General features: G+C 43.1%; 1 long non-coding RNA gene across 2 annotated transcripts in view; it reads right to left on the bottom strand.

Moving 5' to 3' along the window:
• The window catches only part of LOC138647831 (uncharacterized), a 269076-nt gene that overhangs the window by 115389 nt on the left and 131985 nt on the right, over window positions 1-21702 (bottom strand). The gene's annotated exons all lie outside the window — the stretch shown is intronic.

Genomic DNA, 21702 nt, shown 5'->3' with positions numbered 1-21702 from the left:
GCTCTCACTGTTGATTTCTTCACTCCAAGCTGGTTGGCTATTGCAGATTCAGTCTTCCCAGCCTGGGAAGCCGCTACAATTTTGTTTCTGGTGTCCTTTGACAGCTCTTTGGTCTTCACCATAGTGGAGTTTGGAGTCAGACTGTTTGAGGGTGTGCACAGGTGTCTTTTTATACTGATAACAAGTTTAAACAGGTACCATTACTACAGGTAATGAGTGGAGGAAAGAGGAGACTCTTAAAGAAGAAGTTATAGGTCTGTGAGAGCCAGAAATCTTGATTGTTTGTTTCTGACCAAATACTTATTTTCCACCATAATATGCAAAAAAAAAAAATGATAAAAAAAACAGTGATTTTCTGGATTTTTTTCTCAGTTTGTCTCCCATAGTTGAGGTCTACCTATGATGTAAATTACAGACGCCTCTCATCTTTTTAAGTGGTGGAACTTGCACTATTGCTGACTGACTAAATACTTTTTTGCCCCACTGTATATACTGTGCACAGGTCCTATCCAGGATGCTAATAAACGTCTCCCATTTTCTTTGTGTATTTTTATGTCTCAGGATATCGTCCCAGTCAATTGCATCAAGATCATCTCTCATCCGTTGGAAATGTGCCCTTGTAACCCCTCTACTACACATTTTATTGAAGGATACATGACATCATACACCGGCCAGCCTCTGTCGGCCATTTTTTTTATTGCCGCGCAACCAAGGATGCCACCGGCCGGGGCTCCACTGGCTCTGTGTCTACCTCTTGATCTCTTGAAGCTCTGTTTACCCATCGCCATCTGCAGCTCCAGAAGAACGAGGAACAGGTACTAGCTGCATTTTTTGTTTTTCTCCAAAAGGTGATCGGTCTTCTGCTGTTGTTGATTTTGTTGTACAAGGTCTTTTTTGTTACCTGGTCCTGTCACAAGCCATTTGTAACGCATTGCACTGCCATTAGCCTTGAGATTTATCGCAGTACACAAGTTTGTCTTCATGGCTTATATTGATTTTTTGTGATGTGAATGCATCCCTTGGAGTTGTTTGCTCATCATTTAGGGACAACTACCGTATATACTCGAATATGAGCTGACCCAAGTATAAGCCGAGACCCCTAATTTTGCCACAAAAAACTGGGAAAACTTAGTGACTCGAGTAAAAGCCTAGGGTGGAAAATGCAGCAGCTACCGGTAAATGTCCAAAATAAAAATAGGTACCAATAAAAGTAAAATTAATTGAGACATCAGTGGGTTAAGTGTTTTTCAATATACATATTGAATCAGGAGCCCCATATAATGCTCTATACAGTTCATGATGGGCCACATATAATGCTCCATAAAATATGCCCCATATAATGCTCCATACAGTTCATGATGGGCCCCATAAGATGCTCCATATTAAAATATGCCCCATACAATGCTGCACAAATGCTGATTATGGCCCCATAAGATGCTATACAGACATTTACCCCATATAATGCTGCACAAATGCTGATTATGGCCCCATAAGATGCTCCATAGACACATTTGCCCCGTATAATGCTGCACATGGCCCCATACGATGCTCCATAGAAATATTTTCCCCATATAATGCTGCACATGGCCCCATAAGATGCTCCATAGAGATATTTGCCCCAATAATGCTGCACATGGCTCCATAGAAATATTTGCCCCGTATAACACTGCACATGGCCCCATAAGATGCTCCATAGAGATATTTGCCCCATATGCTGTTGCTGCGATAAAAAAAAAATCACACTCACCTCTCGCCGCTCAGGCCCCCGGCACTTGCTATACTCACGTATCCCACGTTCCACCACCGAGCGCCGCTGTGTCTTCCGCGTCCTCTGCACTGACTGTTCAAGCAGAGGGTGGCGTGCTCATCGCGACCTCTGACCTGAGCATCACTGCAGAGGATGCGGAAGACGGAGTGGCGCTGACCGTGGAACGTGGGACAGGGGAATATGCCCCCGTTATACTCACCTGCTCCTGGCGCGGTCCCTGCAGGTCCCTGGTTCTCCGGGCGCTGGCAGCTTCTTCCTGTATTGAGCGGTCACATGGTACCACTCATTACAGTAATGAATATGCGGCTCCACCCCTATGAGAGTGGAGTCGGTACCGTTCATTACAGTAATGAATATGGACCCATGTGACCGCTCAATACAGGAAGAAGCTGTCAGAGCCCGGAGAACCAGGGACCTGCAGGGGACCACACCAGGAGGAGGTATTATTAGACAGCTGTCGCACCCCCTTCCCTGCCAACCCCTGGGAATGACTCGAGTATAAGCCGAGAGGGGCAATTTCAGCCTAAAAAAAATGGGCTGAAATTCTCAGCTTATACTCGAGTGTATATACTGTATATGAGCAGTTCGCAGTACAGTGTGTGGGATTAACTACACTATGTTCCAAATTATTATGCAGATGACATTTTTCTCGGATTTTCCTAAATGGTCGGTGCAAATGACAGTCAGTCTAATAAAAGTTATCACCCGTTAGAGTATACATCGAATTTTATTGAAGAAACCTCCCAATGATAACAGTATAATCTCCAAAATGAAATAAAAACTCAAAATGCACTGTTCCAAATTATTAGGCACAATAGAATTTCTAAATATCTGATATGTTTTAAAGAACTGAATAGGCTCATTTGTGAAATTTGCAGCATTAGGAGGTCACATTCACTGAACAAAAAAGCTATTTAACTCCAAAACATCCTAACAGGCCAAGTTATATTACAAATAGGACCCCTTCTTTGATATCACCTTCACAATTCTTGCATTCTTGAGTTTTTGGAGAACTTCTGCTTGTATGTCTTTGCATGAAGTCATAATAGCTACCCAGAGCTGCTGTTTTGATGTGAACTGCCTCCCACCCTCATAGATCTTGTGCTGGATGATACTCCAAAGGTTTTCTATAGAGTTGAGGTCAGGGAAAGATGGTGACCACACCATGAGTTTACCTCCTTTTATGCCCATAGCAGCCAATGACTCAGAGGTATTATTTGCAGCATGAGATGGGGCACTGTCATGCATGAAGATGATTTTGCTCCTGAAGGCACGTTTCTGCTTTTAGACCATGGAAGAAAGTTGTCAGTCAGAAACGCTATTTACTTTACAGAGGTAATTTTACATCTTCAGGAACCTTAAAGGGCCCCACCAGCTGTTTCCCCATGATACCGGCCCAAAACATGATTTCTCCACCTCCTTGCTGACGTCGCAGCCTTGTTGCGACATGGTGACCATCCACCAACCATCCACTACTCCATCCATCTGGACCATCCAGCGTTGCTCGACACTCATCAGTAAACAAGACTGTTTGAAAATTAGTCTTCATGTATGTCTGGGCCCACTGCAACCGCTTTTGCTCATGAACACTGTTTAGGGGTGGCCGAATAGTAGGTTTATGCACCACAGCAAGCCTTTGAAGGATCATACACCTTGAGGTTCGAGGGACTCCAGAGGCACCAGCAGCTTCAAATAACTGCTGCTTTGTAATGGTATTTTGGCAGCTGCTCTCTTAGTCCAATGAATTTGTCTGGCAGAAACCTTCCTCATTATGCCTTTATTTGCATGAACTCTGTCTGTGCTCTCTTTCAGTCACAAATCTCTTCACAGTATGATGATCACAAAGTTTTTGTGAATATGTGGAACATCATTTTTAAGAAGTTTTCCTTTAATTAGAATCACCTGGAAAACTAATTATCACATGTGTTTAACATTGATTTCAGTTATCTATTGAGCCCTGAGACACAATACCATCCACAAGTTTATTTGAAAAACAAAACAATTAAATCTTTATGACACTTAAATCCAATTTGCATAATAATTTGGAACACAGGGTAGATACGGCTGGTAGCGGTTTTAATTTGCTATTGTGCACAGTTTAACATGACATTGGCTTTCTACTTGTTATATTGAACATTATTGTTAATAGTTAAATTATTGATTAGGCATCATTCAAGGTTATATACCGTATATACTCGAGTATAAGCCAAGATTTTCAGCCCAAATTTTTGGGCTGAAAGTGCCCCTCTCGGCTTATACTTGAGTCAAGGTGGGTGGCAGGGTCGGCGAGTGAGGGGGAGAGGGTGCTGAGGTATACTTACCTAGTCCCGGCGATCCTCGCGCTGTCCCTGCCGTCCCACGGTCTTCTGTGCTGCAGCTTCTTCCCCTCTTCAGCGGTCACGTGGGACTGCTCATTACAGAAATGAATAGGCGGCTCCACCTCCCATAGGGGTGGAGCCGCCTATTCATTTCTCTAATCAGCGCTGCCGGTGACCGCTGATTAGAGAAAGAAGCTGCGGCACCGAAGACCAGCTGTGACAGGCAGGGGGAGCCGGATGTCGGGACCAGGTAAGTATGTAATAGTCACCTGTCCGCGTTCCAGCCGCCGGGCGCCGCTCCATCTTCCCGGCGCCTCCATCTTCCCGGCGTCTGCGCTCTGACTGTTCAGGTCAGAGGGCGCGATGACGCATATAGTGTGCGCGGCGCCCTCTGCCTGATCAGTCAGCGCAGAGACGCCGGGAAGATGGAGGCGCCGGAACGAGACGCCGGGAGCTGCAATCAAGAGAGGTGAGTATGGCTTTTTTTTTTTTTTTTACTGCAGCAGCAGCGGCAATGGCACAGCTTTATATAGGGAACTATGAATGGTGCAGAGCACTGTATGACAGAGCTATAGGGAAATAATGAACGGCGCAGAGCACTATATGGGGCAATGAACGGTGCAGAGCACTATATGAGGCACAGCTATAGGGAACAATGAACGATGCAGAGCACTATATGGGGCACAGCTATAGGGAAATAATGAACGGTGCAGAGCACTGTATGGGGCACAGCTATAGGGACAATCATGAATGGTGCAGAGCACTATGTGGGGCACAGCTATGGGGCAATAATTAACATGCAGAGCAGTATATGGCACAGCTATGGGGCAAGAATGATCTATTTTTATTTTTTGAAATTCACCGGTAAATGCTGCATTTCCACCCTAGGCTTATACTCGAGTCAATAAGTTTTCCCAGTTTTTTGTGGCAAAATTAGGGGGGTCGGCTTATACTCGGGTCGGCTTATACTCGAGTATATACGGTATTCATTAGGTGACCATTATAAGGATTTAAACCATTTGATTTTAGTATTTAGTATTTTGCATATGGGATTTTTCACACAGGATCCTGATCCTTTGCCAGCAGCTGTATATCCTATTTTTTTTAATCAAAATCATTTTTTAGGTTTTCCTCCTCATTGAGGGCGCTGGTGTAATTCATATAAACTTAAAAATCAGCAATGGATCAAATAATTATTTCCTTCACTGAACAATGGTCAGATATGTAAATACAGGTGATAGTACCAAAGTTGTAAGCAGATGAATCATGTCAATTACTGGCTGATGTTCAGCCGTTGGATGCTGGGTCGCATGGGGGCATGGGGCTGCTAGCTGATTCAGTTCTTTCCAGCACGTTACAGGACATGGCCTCCCCTTTAGAAGTGAACAGAAAGCATGACAATGAGAGAGAAAGCACATGGCCTTGCACAAGCATTTATCCCCTTAGCTGGTCACACCCTTTTTTGCCCCCATGAGGGGACATATCTCCCTCCCTTTGGTGGTAGAAGCTAAAACTCCAAAAAACCTACGAAGGATCATAACTTCCAAAAGGAAGGTCAGTTGATGTCGGTTCTGGCACAATCTGATCTGGCCGGGCCACCATTACACCTGGAGACCAAACCCTGTGTCACGCCGACACTGCCACCCGCTTCACCCTGCTATACTTACCTGTCCTTGGCGTCCCGGCGCGGCTCTGCTGCTGCGGCATCCTTCCTCCAGCGCTCGCTTCCGGCTTCAGCTGATCGTCGGTGCGCGCGCACGCCGGCTTCCGTTCTGCGCGTGCGCACCTCTAGCTTTTACTAACGCTTCCTGCCCTGTCCTCTCTATTGTCTTGGAGGACCCTCTCCTCCCGGAAGTAAGTTCAAGCGCTATTATATCTTCCTGTCTGCTCCTCACCCCTGTGCCTGATGATCACTTGTGCTTCTCAAGTGCTCCTGGTCGCACGTATTCTCTGTGCATCTTCTTATTCTCTGATCTTGTACTTTGTTGTTTCTCCGCAGTACCTGCATCAGTCCGTGGCATCGGTTCCTGCAGTTCCAGTCTCCTTGCAGTTCCTGTGTACCTACAGTTCCTGTATCCTTTTAACCCCTGTGTTTCTGCAGTCTCTGTTTCCCTTCTGGTTCCGTGTCCCTGAAGTCCAGTTTCGTCACAGTCCCTGTGTTCCAGCTGTCCTTGTGTCTCTACAGGTACCGTGTCCGTGCAAGTCCCCGTCTCCCTGCAGTCCTCGTGTTACTGTTTTCCCTGTCTCCATAGTGCTCTTCCGTTCGGAATCCCTGTGGCATTCCGTCCATCCTGTGTCCTTGCCTTTCCCGCCGGGTTCAGGCTCTCTTCCGCTTCTCCTGCCCTTTGTTCCCATTTTCCGTTTCTCTCTTCCGCCTTGGTCCTCCAGCTTCCGTGGCGATAGGGGCAGGAGCGTGAGGGACTAACGCTTCCTTGGGTTTACCATGGATTATTCTTAAACAAAAATGCAATTTTTGGATACATGTGTGTATAAGAGTGGGGGGAGGTTGTACACGGATCTATTTGTGAAAGGTACGGATAGAAATAATATTTTACACTTTTCTAGTGAACATCCGCAGAGGATGGTGAAATCCCTACTATGGAGTCAGCTATTAAGAGTGAGAAGAATTGTTTCATGTGAGACACATATTGATAAGAGACTTGATGAAATGTGTAAGAAATTTCTTTGTAGGAGGTATCCTAAGGTTGAACTTGATAAATTTAGAGAACATGCCTTGAGCAAAAATCGTGATGAACTCCTGATTCCAAAGAGGACTATGCAATCCCAGAGGAGGATACCATTTGTTACTACATATGATGGAATGAGTAAGCAAGTCTCTAATATTATACGTAGGCATTGGCCAATCTTGGGTAAGCGTCATACTAATATTGTGGAATTTCAACTTCCTCCACTGTTTTCCTATAGACGAAATAGGAATTTGAAAGATCAATTGGTTATATCGGACATAGGAAGTACGAAAAGAGATTTGCAAACTACCTTTAGCCGCCCTAGTCTTGGTAATTTCTCATGCTTGGGATGTGCTTGTTGTAATAACATGATTAAGGGTTCCTCTTTCTGTCATCCACGTACAGGGAAGAAATATGAGATACGTAGGAGGTTTACGTGTACGAGTAGTTTCGTAGTCTATGTCCTGAGTTGCCCTTGTGGTCTCTTCTATGTGGGAGAGACCACTATGGAGATCAAAGCGAGAATTAGTAAACACAAAAGTACCATCAGGACAGGACTGACTGAATTCCCCGTACCTAGACATTTTTTGAGTATGGGCCATTCAACAAATCAGTTGAGATTCAGAGTAATAAATGACGTGCCGACTTTGAGACGGGGGCGTGATCGTATTCCCTTTTGAAGAAGGAATTGAGATGGATATTTGAACTTGATACCCTTTACCCAAAGGGACTGAATATTGAATATCAGCAGAATTGTTTTCTCTAGTAATCCATGGTTCTAATATAGCTCTTCATCAGTGTATTGTTTTTAACTTTCTATTAAATACTTACATTGTGTTAGGGTTGGCGGAATGCACCGAATATATATTTTTTAGAGGAAACTGGTGCATTCGCAACCCGGGATCTACAGTGCAGGAAAGCACCTGCAGCTAGATATGGTGGTACTATATAGTGGTATAAACAGACTCTGCTACTTCACAGAGTCTGTTAGCAAAGATAACGCTGTGCCCTGTTTGGCTCACAGAGGCACACAGCTACTTACTAGAGCAGATGGTGGTCATGCAGTCAAATGCAAACATGAAACTCCTCGCCGGAGGTGCCAGTATTCTAGGGTCTTATTTCAGCCGGGTCCCTGAATACACAAACACACAAAACTCCTCGCCGGAGGTGCCAGCATTCTAGGGGCTTATTTCAGCCGGGTCCCTGACTGCATACAAAACATGACCACACTGGCGCTGACCTCATACATAAATTGACACTAGCGCATGGCCGTGCGGTCATGAGAACCCTTTATAGCTGTAGCACCTACAGGACCTTCCAAGGAGGACCAATCGAAGGCTGCCACAGAACTTGATCAGGTACAGGGCCTTCCTGGAGGACCAATGGAAGTTGCTGCAGTACCTGAGCATGTGACCCTTGATCTCCGCTGAGAGATCTTGCCCTGGGCATGCTCAGTGTGTGCAAAGCAGGACTTAGTCCCAGAAAAGCCTGCTCGCCGCAGCCCAGTGCAGGGTACAATAGTAAAGCCTGGAGAGGCAGCAGTAACCCTTTGCACAGTATCAGATTCAGCGAGACGCTGGGACCGACGTCTCCACTGAACAGGCTCCACTGCGGCCGATACAGAATGGGAGACTGCAGCAGACATGGTTCGAGATTCCCCCTGTGCAGCGGCGGGAACTCGACTCCTAACACCTTGTCCTATATTTTTTTATTGTCCTTAATTTAGGTGGGAAGTACCCCTGAGTTGACGTTTTCTCTATTTACCTATTAATATGTCACCACATCTGTTTTGTGACTGATTGTTTTTTTATGGTTATGAGTTGGTTACATCAGACACAACATGAATAGCTAGAATATAAGACATATTTTCAGTGGTTTCACACTTTTTTGTTAAGTATATAATTCCACGTGTTAATTCATAGTTTTGATGCCTTCAGTATGAATTTACAACTTTCATAATCATGAAAACACAGAAAAATCTTTAAATGAGAAGGTGTGTCCCAACTTTTGATCTGTACTGTACATAACATTTTTTATACATACAATGTACAAAACCCAGCAATTCATAATTTGTTTACTTTTTTTTCCTTTGTTCAATGGCAGTAAAAATGACAAAACACTTTGCTTTTCAGATTAGTATGATTATAGTGATACCAGATATATATAGGGTTTTTATGTATTGCTACTTTTATGAAACAATATTTTACAAAAAATAACTTGTTTTTGCACCATATTATGAGAGCTATAACTATTTTTCTGACAACAGAGCTGAAAAATCACTTTTATTTTTGTGGGATGAGAGGATATTTTCAGGTATTTTGTTCTTTGTATTTGCTGTATTTTCAGTGACACCATTCTTAGTGTAAGTAAGTGTAAGTTTGTGTAATTTCTTTAGCTTTTTTGTGTTTTAACTTTTTGACATTTTATTTAACTTTAAAAAAAATGTAGTTGCACTATGGAAATTGAATATTTTACACTTTAGTGCTGGTCTCCTACTTCAATACTTCTTTACTGCAGTGCATGGGACCAGTCAGTTTTTCACTGGCAGGGCCTAATGGGCCATCATACCTAGAGGCCATCATTTTGTCTAGTGTTGCCTTAGCAACTATTGTGATTGAGATCATGGAATCCCAATAAGGTTAAAAAAGAATCCCTCTCCTACTGTTAACCATCTAGATGCTGTTGTCGTAATTGACAGTGGCATGTAAGGAGTTAAATGGACCCAATCAGTGCTAAAACTGGTCAGGACCAATGCAGCAGCATTTTCACCGATCAGGGAACACTATTTACTTATTCCTCAGCACTGAGGAATCAAGTCCAGTATCCACTGCTGTAATAATATGCATAGGTGGTCTTTAAAGGGAACCTGTCACCCCGAAAATCGCGGGTGAGGTAATCCCACCGGCATCAGGGGCTTATCTGCAGCATTCTGTAATGCTGTAGATAAGCCCCCGATGTTACCTGAAAAAGGAAAAAAAGACGTTAGATTATACTCACCCAGGGGCGGTCCTGCTGCTGGTCCGGTCGGATGGGCGTCTCTGGTCCGCTGCGGCGCCTCCCATCTTCATTACAAGACATCCTCTTCTGATCTTCAGCCACGGCTCCGGCGCAGGCGTACTTTGCTCTGCCCTGTTGAGGGCAGACAAAGTACTGCAGTGCGCAGGCGCCGGGCCTCTGACCTTTCCGGCGCCTGCGCACTGCAGTACTATCCTCTGCCCTCAACAGGGCAGAGCAAAGTACGCCTGCGCCGGAGCCGTGGCTGAAGATCAGAAGAGGACGTCATGGAAAGAAGATAGGAGGCGCCGGAGCGGACCGGAGACGCCCATCCGACCTGACCAGCAGTGGGACCGCCCCTGGGTGAGTATAATCTAACGTCTTTTTCTCCTTTTTCAGGTAACATCGGGGGCTTATCTACAGCATTACAGAATGCTGCAGATAAGCCCCTGATGCCGGTGGGATTACCTCACCCGCGATTTTCGGGGTGACAGGTTCCCTTTAAGGGGAGATTAGCAATTCAACATTTGTACCCATAGGCAGAACACAGAAGAAGACAAATAAAATTCATAAAAAAAGTAATACAATGTTTTACTCTTCAAAGAACATGTCAGCTTACCAAATTGCTACACTCCTAAGGCAAACTGGACCTGTGGTCTTCCACATAACATTTCAATATAAGTGCAAACACTAAGAAATAGCTTATATGTTGTACATAAAGTATAATGCTTTGGCAGTATAAATTACGGTAACTAAACCAGTTAACATTGTATATACACATAAGGTTTTTTGCTTTTACTAGGTCACGCAAGTTCTAAAGCAAATGTCCACTGAAAAATCAAAATCTAGCTGTGAATGCATACATATGTACAGTACATAATCTCATTTTCCTACATCTGTGTACTTTACTAACTTTTTTAACATTTTCAGTTGCTTTCATCTAGCAGAGACATGAAGTTTTTGTGTCCCATAATGCGCATCTAATCCATAGCTATAGGTTCTGTAAAGTTAATCCCCCCTAAATTTTCTCCAGTGCCCAGTTTTAGCTTGTAAATCACAGTACTCACATTAGGACAGAATTAGGCAGATTCATTAGGATTTGCGTTGTGCTCACCAGTCTTAACGAAGGGCTGGAGTATAATGCATCAAAGTCATGAAGAGGTGCATTCCACATAATGAATATGGAACATCTCAGTGCCATGGGCCCCTGTGTGCCTCCCCTGAAATGCTAATCCAGTTAGGGACTGGGGTAGCAAGTCTGGCATACAAAATGCTGACACTTTTGCTGAATTTCACAGCCAGGTGTAGCCATGCCCCCCACCCTAGCTCCTATCTACTTCCGCCCATTTTTTATACATTTTTGAGATCCTGCATGAGACAAAATCCACATTTCTTTCATGGCTTCGGTAGTAGTGAAGGTTATGAAATCTTGAAAATGTAGGTGCTTAAAGGGACTCTGTCACCTGAATTTGGAGGGAACAATCTTCAGCCATGGGGCGGGGTTTTTTGGTGTTTGATTCACCCTTTCCAGCCCGCTGGCTGCAATATTGGATTGAAGTTCATTCTCTGTCCTCCGTAGTACATGCCTGCACAAGGTGCAATCTTGCCTTGCGCAGGTGTGTACTATGGAGGACAGAGAATGAACTTCAATCCAATATTGCAGCCAGCGTGTAAGGAAAGGGTGAATCAAACACCCGAAAACCCCGCCCCATGGCTGAAGATTGTTCACTCCAAATTCAGGTGACATAGTCCCTTTAACAATTCTGGTAGTCATTAGGAGACAAAGGCAACTGATAACATTGAAAGGATTGAAGTAATAATTTAAAGGATACAGAGTGCAGAGCATAAAAGAAAATTACGTTATGTAACCACCCTTTGGTTTTCATCTTTGAGGACATTCACACTAACATAAAAAAGATGTTTGTCCCTGAAATGAGTCACTAACCCTCTGTTACCTTTATTTTCCTTTTATAGCTTCAGACACATGCAGTCATTCTTGTGGTCTGTTATTGTTCACATTCTAAACTTCCCTTCAGCACTCTTTCTGTGTTTATAAACTACATTTCCAGAAAACAATGCGCTCTGGCTACTCTGCAAGAGCTGCACCTTTCCTGCATCCCACACACTCAGTGCCCACCCACTCCACCTACATCTTGAGACTTCCATACAGTCTCAAGAAGGATAAATCAATGACCACGCAATTTCTGCATCTCAACATTCTTCGTACTACATATATAAGTGGCGCAGCAGAGTATGAGAAAAAAAAGTTGCATTATCTGCAATAGCTATCTTATCTTACAATAAGAAAATAGGATAATAATGTTATTGTTGTTGACAATGGTTCCACACAGGCTGTAGGGTAGGATTGAGTCATATAATTGATAGATCTGTGAAGCCTGTGCCACTTCTGTGGTTATGTTCTCCCCTCCACTACACAATCCCAGTCAATCACTGGGAAGGATCGATGCCCACCGTGACATCACTGTCCTGAACACACTGATCTGAGAGATGCCGTTTCAGTTCTGTCTCTAGCACGAAAGGCTGTTCTTGACTGAGAGGCTACATTCTGTCCAAATCACAGACAAGAAATCTCTGCATTCTGTGCTTCAAACAGAATATAGAAAGAAGCAAGGATTTGGAAAGAACAAAAGTATTGTAACAGTAAGTAAATTATGAAGTTCCTAATTCTCACAGCCTAGATGATGTTTTTAATAATCTGTATGCCTGTAAAACCCCTTTATGTCTGATTTTACAGTATAGGCAAGTAACATTAGAAACAGTAATACAGACTAGAGTCTCGTTAATATGAGTGGCTGCAAGGATGATCTTGCTTACGGTATTTTTTGGACTATAAGACACTTTTTCCCAAAAAAATTTGGGAGGAAAATGGGAGGTGCGTCTTATACTCCAAATGCAAGCTTACCGGGGGTTGCAGTAGTGGAGTAGCAGCATCCCTTCCTCAGGGAACCGGCAGCGGCAGAAGTGTGGCGATGCTAAAGCTCGGTGTTGGCAGTGAGCAGTGCTGAGTGCATCATCGGTTTCCCTGCGGCCATCTTCCTGAAGCCGTGTGCCGCCGGAGGAGGCGCGTGCGCAGACTGAGATCTCGGCTGGGCCTCTCACGTTACATTTTCCTGAGGCTGTGGGCTTTAGGAAAATGGCCACCGGAGGCAGCACTTGCACAGATTGAGATCTCAGCAGCCCTCGGCTTCAGGAAAAGGCCGGCTTCACACTCAGCGTATGAAAATACGGTCCGTATATTACGGCCGTAATACGCTGAAAAGTCCTGAAAATAGTGGTCCGTAGCTCCTCCGTAGGCAGGGTGTTTCAGCGCTTTTTGCGCATGGCATCCTCCGTATGTAATCCGTATGTCATCCGTACTGCGTGTTTTTATCGCAGGCTTGCAAAACCGACATAAGGATATACAAGGGATCCATGTGTTAAAAAAAAATAAATAAATAAATATATATATATATATATATATATATATATATATATATATATATATATGTCAGTAGACACATATGTGTATATATATTAATATTTAATCCAGCGCGATATAGCAGAAAGCCGGTAATTCAATTGCCGGCTTTTGCTTTCTCCTTCCTAAACCCGACATGATATGAGACCTGGTTTACATATAGTAAACCATCTCATATCACCATTTTTTTTTGCATATTCCACACTACTAATGTCAGTAGTGTGTCTATGCAAAATTTGGCCGTTCTAGCTAGTAAATTAAGGGGTTCAATGGCGGAAAAAATTGGCGTGGGCTCCCGCACAATTTTCTCCGCCAGAGTAGTAAAGCCAGTGACTGAGGGCAGATATTGATAGCCTGGAGAGGGTCCATGGTTATTGCCCCCCCCCTGGCTAAAAACACCTGCCCCCAGCCACCCCAGAAAAGACACATCTGGAAGATGCGCCTATTCTGGCACTTGGCCACTCTCTTCCCATTCCCGTGTAGCGGTGGGATATGGGGTAATGAAGGGTTAATGCCACCTTGCTATTGTAAGGTGACATTAAGCCAGATTAATAATGGAGAGGCGTCAATTATGACACCTATCCATTATTAATCCAATACTAGTAAAGGGTTAAAAAATACACAAACACAATATTAAACATTATTTTAATGAAATAAAAACAAAGGTTGTTTTAATATTTTATTGAACGCCCAATCTAATCACTGAAGACCCTCGTTCTGTAACAAAAAAAACATAATAAACCAACAATATCCTTACCTTCCGCAGATCTGTAAAGTACAACGATGTAAATCCATCTGAAGGGGTTAAAATATTTTGCAGCCACGAGCTTTGCTAATGCAACATTGCTCATGTCTGCAAAACCTCGGAGAATGTAGGTAAAGTAGGTCATTGACCTATATTTACCTGCATTTGCGGTGAGGCGCCCTCAGCTGGCTGTTCCTAGATCGTGGGAACTTTCCTAGAAAGCTCCCTGGCTCGAGATCATAAGAGGGCGCCCTCTGCTGGTTGTCCTCATATGAACTCGAGCCTGGGAGCTTTCTAGGAAAGTTCCCACGATCTAGGAACAACCAGCAGAGGGCGCCTCACCGCAAATGCAGGTAAATATAGGTCAACGACCTACTTTACCTACATTCTCCAGGGTTTTGCAGACATGAGCAATGTTGCATTAGCAAAGCTCGTGGCTGCAAAATATTTTAACCCCTTAAAATGGATTTACATCGTTGGACTTTACAGATCTGCGGAAGGTAAGGATATTGTTGGTTTATTATGTTTTTTTGGTTACAGAACGAGGGTCTTCAGTGATTGGATTGGGCGTTCAATAAAATATTAAAACAACCTTTGTTTTTATTTCATTAAAATAATGTTTAATATTGTGTTTGTGTATTTTTTTAACCCTTTACTAGTATTGGATTAATAATGGATAGGTGTCATAATTGACGCCTCTCCATTATTAATCTGGCTTAATGTCACCTTACAATAGCAAGGTGGCATTAACCCTTCATTACCCCATATCCCACCGCTACACGGGAATGGGAAGAGAGTGGCCAAGTGCCAGAATAGGCGCATCTTCCAGATGTGCCTTTTCTGGGGTGGCTGGGGGCAGATGTTTTTAGCCAAGGGGGGGGCCAATAAACATGAACCCTCTCCAGGCTATTAATATCTGCCCTCAGTCACTGGCTTTACTACTCTGGCGGAGAAAATTGTGCGGGAGCCCACGCCAATTTTTTCCGCCATTTAACCCCTTAATTTACTAGCTAGAACGGCCAAATTTTGCATAGACACACTACTGACATTAGTAGTGTGGAATATGCAAAAAAAAAATGGTGATATGAGATGGTTTACTGTATGTAAACCAGGTCTCATATCATGTCGGGTTTAGGAAGGAGAAAGCAAAAGCCGGTAATTGAATTACCGGCTTTAAAGCTGTCTAGCGCTGGAAGAAATATTAATATATATACATATATGTGTCTCACTGACATATATATATACCTATTCTATGTGTACACATTTATTCTACCTATTCTACTGGAAGCTGTCAGTGTGATTTTACTGTACACCGCAATGAATTACCGGCTTTTCTCTCTAACAGCGCTGCGTATTTCTCGCAAGTCACACTGCTGGTCCGTGTGTGATCCGTATTTTTGGGGCTTCCATAGACTTTCATTGATGTTTAATTTGCGCAATACGGTGACAAACGCAGCATGCTGCGATTTTCTACGGCCGTAGAAAGCCGTAAGATACTGATCAGTTTAATACGGCAGATAGGAGCAGGGGCATAGAGAATAATTGTGCCATATGTTTTGCGAGTTTTACGGACGTAGTTTCTGCGCTCTTACGTCCGTAAAACTCGCAAGTGTGAAGCCGGCCAAATGTCCGCCGGAGGCTACGTGTGCGCAGATTGAGATCTCAGCAGCCCTCGGCTTCAGGACAATGGCCACCAGAGGCTGCATGTGTGCAGATTGAGATCTCGGCAGCCCTCGGCTTAAGGAACATGGCCGCCAAGAAACTAATGATGCACTCGGTTCTGTTCACCGTGGACATCGGGCCGCAGCATCGCCACATTTCTGCTGCCGGCATCCTGAGGAAGGGACCCTGCTCCATGCAACACACTCTGCTCTGCCTCACCGCCGACACCAGATCCACAGCATTGCACTGCTGGGATACCCCAGCACTGAAGCATTGCCCCATCTCTGCCGCCGCTGGCTTCCTGAGGACGGGGCCATGCTTCCTATGACCCTGCTCTACCACCACCAGCCCTCAGGTAAAATACCTTAAATTCGGATAATAAGACGGACCCCCATCTTATAAAAATCTTTTTTTTTTTTTTTTTGTGTGGCTATTTTCCGCTACAAGATTTGGGGTGCGTCTTATAGTCCCAAAAATATGGTAAATTGTATTTATGTAAACATATAACCCAGATCCATTACCACACTTACGGGATGGGTAACACCCTATTCAATCACCAAACATACTGATCAGCAAGGCAGGTTATTAAACTGCACGCTAAATCAAGGAGTGTTTTACTCTTTTGGATAAAAAGTTATAACTTTATTAATATAAACAATACAAACAATAAAACAATGCCTCAAAACCATAAAGATAGATTATATATTGGCAGGTAGGCGTAGAACAAATTCTATTGGCAGCAGGAAGACATCGGGTAACACAAACCTTCTTAGATTATTCAGTTTTTTTAAAGTTAGAGCATGCTGAGAAAATACCTCGACTGAGTTCAATTTACCACACATTCAAAATTGACAAGTTTTTAACAGTAGAGCATGCTGAGAAACTTCCTCTATTGAGTTCAATTGACCACATTCAAAATTAGTAAATTTTTAAAAGTAGAGCATGCTAAGAAAATTCCTCAATTGAGTTCATTATTATACGTGAACTCTAGATATGAATACTGAAGTTAAGGTGAAACTAATAGGGGCTATATAGCATGCAATATAGTGTATCAATTCAATAAGCCCAATTGGATAAATAGAAACACTATGCAAAATCCATAGTTACAAGTGCTGGCTAAATTAACTAATCAAAGTCAGCAACAAAACCACAATCACGTTCAATATATGTGAAAATCCAATAACATTTGCGGAAAAAACCCACAGCTTGGCGGCGTGAGGAAGCTGTCGCGAAACGCGCGCGTCGGGGTCTGGCAGGGAGCGGCGTGCCATGTGTGGCTGGTAGCAGGGAGCATCGCATTTTCAGGTAATATGTACCATTGGGTCTTTAGTGCCCCATGTGTTGGTATGAATAGATACATGTAGGGCATAGTCTGTAAGGCATTTAGGTCAGCTCTAGATTTAGTGAGTGCATTCTAAATGTGAACGTCTGCATAGCCTTTGGCTGCATCTATTGTGTTTGCAGGTATCTGGGTGGCATTTAGATTTTATCTGCTAAATGAATGTACTCCATACAGTCATGTCCATATAGCCTTTGGATGTATTCATTGTATCTGCAGTCCTGGACAGTGGTGCAACGGGGCTGTTGCAGTGTGTGATTGAGTTGTCTCTTACAGGGTATTTGATTGAATATATAATCATGTGTATTGCTTTTAGCGGCACCAATTAAAATCTGCAGTTCCGGATATTAGTATAATGAGGCAATCGCGCGTGTGGTAGAATTGTTGCTTATAGTGCATCTGGTTGAATATATAATCACTAGTACTGCTTTCAGCAGCACAAATTTATAGCTTGCGGTTTTTAACTACGTGATTGAATTTAGTTTAGTGGTTCTCTGGCTGAATATAGCATTTATCAAAAGCTGTGGGTTTTTTCCGCAAATGTTATTGGATTTTCACATATATTGAACGTGATTGTGGTTTTGTTGCTGACTTTGATTAGTTAATTTAGCCAGCACTTGTAACTATGGATTTTGCATAGTGTTTCTATTTATCCAATTGGGCTTATTGAATTGATACACTATATTGCATGCTATATAGCCCCTATTAGTTTCACCTTAACTTCAGTATTCATATCTAGAGTTCACGTATAATAATGAACTCAATTGAGGAATTTTCTTAGCATGCTCTACTTTTAAAAATTTACTAATTTTGAATGTGGTGAATTGAACTCAATAGAGGAAGTTTCTCAGCATGCTCTACTGTTAAAAACTTGTCAATTTTGAATGTGTGGTAAATTGAACTCAGTCGAGGTATTTTCTCAGCATGCTCTAACTTTAAAAAAACTGAATAATCTAAGAAGGTTTGTGTTACCCGATGTCTTCCTGCTGCCAATAGAATTTGTTCTACGCCTACCTGCCAATATATAATCTATCTTTATGGTTTTGAGGCATTGTTTTATCGTTTGTATTGTTTATATTAATAAAGTTATAACTTTTTATCCAAAAGAGTAAAACACTCCTTGATTTAGCGTGCAGTTTAATAACCTGCCTTGCTGATCAGTATGTTTGGTAAATTGTATCTATAGTCTACAGCATATTACTTACTGTTCAGTTTTAAAACTGAACAAGCATTGTGTAGGCTCTCAGAAAAAACATTATGGTACACAATAGAAAAAACAAGACCACTTGTACTCCTACCTTTTAACCTAAATTAAATTATTATGTGAAACTGATTAAAACTGCCAATTGGCTGTTTAAAATATAGTAATTTTGTAGTTTTTCATTACAGAATATTTTTTGCAAACATTTTTGCTTAATACGGCAACATAGGGAACTTGCAAATGTTATTTAAATAGCATTTAAATTTGTGTGGCGGGCTTGTTGGAAAAGTGGTTATAAGTAGAAAATTAAAGGGGTTGTCCACTACTAGGCGAACCCCTTCTTGATCTAAATGTCTGGCCCCGATGAAATAAAAAACCTACGGTATATTCACGTTCCGTGTCGGCGCCTCTCCTGCGGTTGTTATGACACGTGAGCCCAGTGCAAAATCAGCACCAACTTCACTGTCCCCTCCTTTTGTCGAATTGAACATGAAAAAGAAGTCCGGGCTGCAGCTGATCTCTGACTTTATCTTCATGATCAATTCCACTTAAGGTGGAGACAGTGACGCCGGCAGTGATTGGGCGCCGGATTCACATGTCACAACACTGCACAGGAGCCCCGGGAAAGCGAGTGCCGACACAGCGGGAACGACGCCGGAACGGTGGGCGAGTAGAAGCTTTTCTATTTTATCGGAGCCAAGCATGGGGTATGAAAAGGAGTTGTCCAAGCAGTTGACAACTTTAAGTTATATTCTCCATGCAGCTGCTCGCTTTGAGGTGGTGAGGGAAGCATTTACAGTCATCTCTCACTACACAGTGCTATAAGTGTTGTCCTGCACAATGACTGATAGCCTGCATTACAACTTGAATGAGAAGAGAAGGCTGTTATTGTGCTGAGTAGCGATTAAAGCCACTAGACAGAGGCTGTAAGTGCTCCCTGCCCCTTACCGATGACTGGAAGTGAGCAGCTGCAGGGAAAATATAACTTAATTTTTTCACTGTAGCCAATGCTCCAATAAGCTTGCCAGATATGATTTAAACATTATTTACCTCCAAAATGCCACTGTATCTGCAAATAAATAGTATTTTTGGAGGTGATAAGTTCCCTTAAACAGATTTATGAAGCACAATATTAGGGAAATATAATGGAAAAAAACAGAAAACCTACTAATACTCACATTACAAATGTTAAGTTCATTGTTTGATACTGTATATGTTCCACCTGCATTTGTCTAGTCTATAGTCAGCCCCGGCTCATTTAACCCCTTTCTGACCTCGGACGGGATAGTACGTCCGAGGTCAGATCCCCTGCTTTGATGCAGGGCTCCGCGGTGAGCCCGCATCAAAGCCGGGACATGTCAGCTGTTTTGAACAGCTGACGTGCCCGTAATAGGCGCGGGCAGAATCGCGATCTGCCCGCACCTATTAACTAGTTAAATGCCGCTGTCAAACGCAGACAGCGGCATTTAACTACCGCTTCCGGCCGGGCGGCCGGAAATGACGTCATCGCCGACCCCCGTCACATGATCGGGGGTCGGCGATGCGTCAGGATGGTAACCATAGAGGTCCTAGAGACCTCTATGGTTACTGATCACCGGTGGCTGTGAGCGCCACCCTGTGGTCAGCGCTCACAGCACACCTCCATTTCTGCTACATAGCAGCGATCAGCAGATCGCTGCTATGTAGCAGAGGCGATCGAGTTGTGCCTGCTTCTAGCCTCCCATGGAGGCTAGTGAAGCATGGCAAAAGTAAAAAAAAAAAAGTAAAAAAAAATGTGAAAAAAAAAAAATATAAAAGTTTAAATCACCCCCCTTTCGCCCCAATCAAAATAAATCAATAAAAAAAAAAAAATCAAATCTACACATATTTGGTATCGCCGCGCTCAGAATCGCCCGATCTATCAATTAAAAAAAAAGCATTAACCTAATCGCTAAACGGCGTAGCGAGAAAAAAATTTGAAACGCCAGAATTACATTTTTTTAGGTCACCGCGACATTGCATTAAAATGCAATAACAGGCGATCAAAAGAACGTATCTGCACCAAAATGCTATCATTAAAAACGTCATCTCGGCACGCAAAAAATAAGCCCTCAACCGACCCCAGATCACGAAAAATGGAGACGCTACGAGTATCGGAAAATGGCGCAATTTTTTTTTTAGCAGTTTGGAAATTTTTTTCACCACTTAGATAAAAAATAACCTAGACATGTTTGGTGTCTATGAACTCGTAATGACCTGGAGAATGATAACGGCCGGTCAGTTTTAGCATTTAGTGAACCTAGCAAAAACGCCAAACAAAAAACAAGTGTGGGATTGCACTTTTTTTGCAATTTCACCGCACTTGGAATTTTTTTCCCGTTTTCTAGTACACGACATGCTAAAACCAATTATGTCGTTCAAAATTACAACTCGTCCCGCAAAAAATAAGCCCTCGCATGGCCAAATTGACGGAAAAATAAAAAAGTTATGGCTCTGGGAGGGAGGGGAGTGAAAAACGAAAACGGAAAAACGAAAAATCCCAAGGTCATGAAGGGGTTAAAGGGGTTGTCCAGGCCTAGGTTACAATTCGGCAGTCACTATGTGTCCGCAGACTTGTGAATCCTCACATCGCGCACACTAAATGACCGCAAATATGTGATTTGCATACATACAGTCACGTGTCGACTAGATAGGCGTAGTTTCGCTCATTGCAAGTATACTGAGCAAGGACGGTCTAGTCAGAATGGTTCCAGAAATATGCAAATCGCATACTTATGGCTACATTACCGCCCGCTCCTGAGACTTCAGAGAATCCTCACAGCATGCAGTGCGAGCAATGTGAGGATTTAGAAGTCAGCAGTCACATGGAGCAAGTGCAAACTTGTAGCCTTTTAGAATGCAAAAATAGCTGGAATCGAGAGTGGAAGCCATGTCGCGTTTGGAGAGCCTCTGATGTGCCCAAACAGTAGAAACCTCACACACGTGACCCCATTTTGGAAACTAGACCCCTCAAGGATTTTATCCAGGTGCATAAAGAAGATTGTGAACCCAAAAGGTACTACACAGAATTTGATAACATTAGGTCTTCATATTGAATATGTCGTCATTGGTGTTGAACGCAAGTGCTCGCTATTCGAGTTTACATCGTGTGCTCAGGTATGCACCAAGTATCGTGGGTGCTTGAGTGACATGCTTGATTCCCCACCCCACATGTTTTTTTGGGTGTCTAACAGCCGCAAAACATGTGGGGATTGCACATGTATTACATGCAATCCCTGCATGTTTTGGCTGTCCGACAGCCACAGAACATGAAGGGCGGAGACTCGAGAATGTCACTTGAGCACCTGCAATACTCGGTGCATAACCGAGAACCTGATGCAAACAGGAGTAGTGCGCACTTGCGCTCAACACTAGTCATCATATCTATTGACAAAACCCTAAACCCAAACCTAAGCCCAACCCAAACAATAAGCCTAACCTCAACAGTAAGCCCAACCCTAACCCTAACTGCAAAGAATGAAAAATAAAAAT

Source organism: Ranitomeya imitator, chromosome 8, assembly GCF_032444005.1.
Source record: "Ranitomeya imitator isolate aRanImi1 chromosome 8, aRanImi1.pri, whole genome shotgun sequence".
Lineage (NCBI taxonomy): Eukaryota > Metazoa > Chordata > Amphibia > Anura > Dendrobatidae > Ranitomeya > Ranitomeya imitator.
The sequence above is the reverse complement of the archived record's forward strand: the minus strand, read 5'-3'. Positions and strand labels throughout refer to the sequence as shown.